This window comes from Atta colombica, unplaced genomic scaffold (assembly GCF_001594045.1).
Source record: "Atta colombica isolate Treedump-2 unplaced genomic scaffold, Acol1.0 scaffold282, whole genome shotgun sequence".
Taxonomy (NCBI): domain Eukaryota; kingdom Metazoa; phylum Arthropoda; class Insecta; order Hymenoptera; family Formicidae; genus Atta; species Atta colombica.
The window spans coordinates 15,822-16,223 of NW_017259384.1; positions in this window are offsets into that span (position 1 = coordinate 15,822).

Genomic DNA, 402 nt, shown 5'->3' on the forward strand with positions numbered 1-402 from the left:
ATTACAATATAAATTATTACGATACGTAATATAGCGCTATACGATAGAAGTTGTTCCGTAAAGGTATATGTTTGTTTAAGCAAACGAAAAAAATAAAATGCCCAAATAAAAGGAAGCAGTTTTGTAAAACCAACGAATGTTAAAATATTGAATTATTATATATTATATATATTATATATTCATATTATATATTGATTTATTATTCATATTATATATTGATATATTAAACAAATATTATAGAGTGAAAACGTACACAGGTTTATCATTTATTATTGAATAATATCCGGCAATTGTATTACTGAATAACTCGTTCTAGCGGTTTAATATATGCGGTGGCGCACAAGAATCGTTTCAATATCAATGTCAAGTTCATCTACAGGGTATCTGAAATTAAAATGTCAA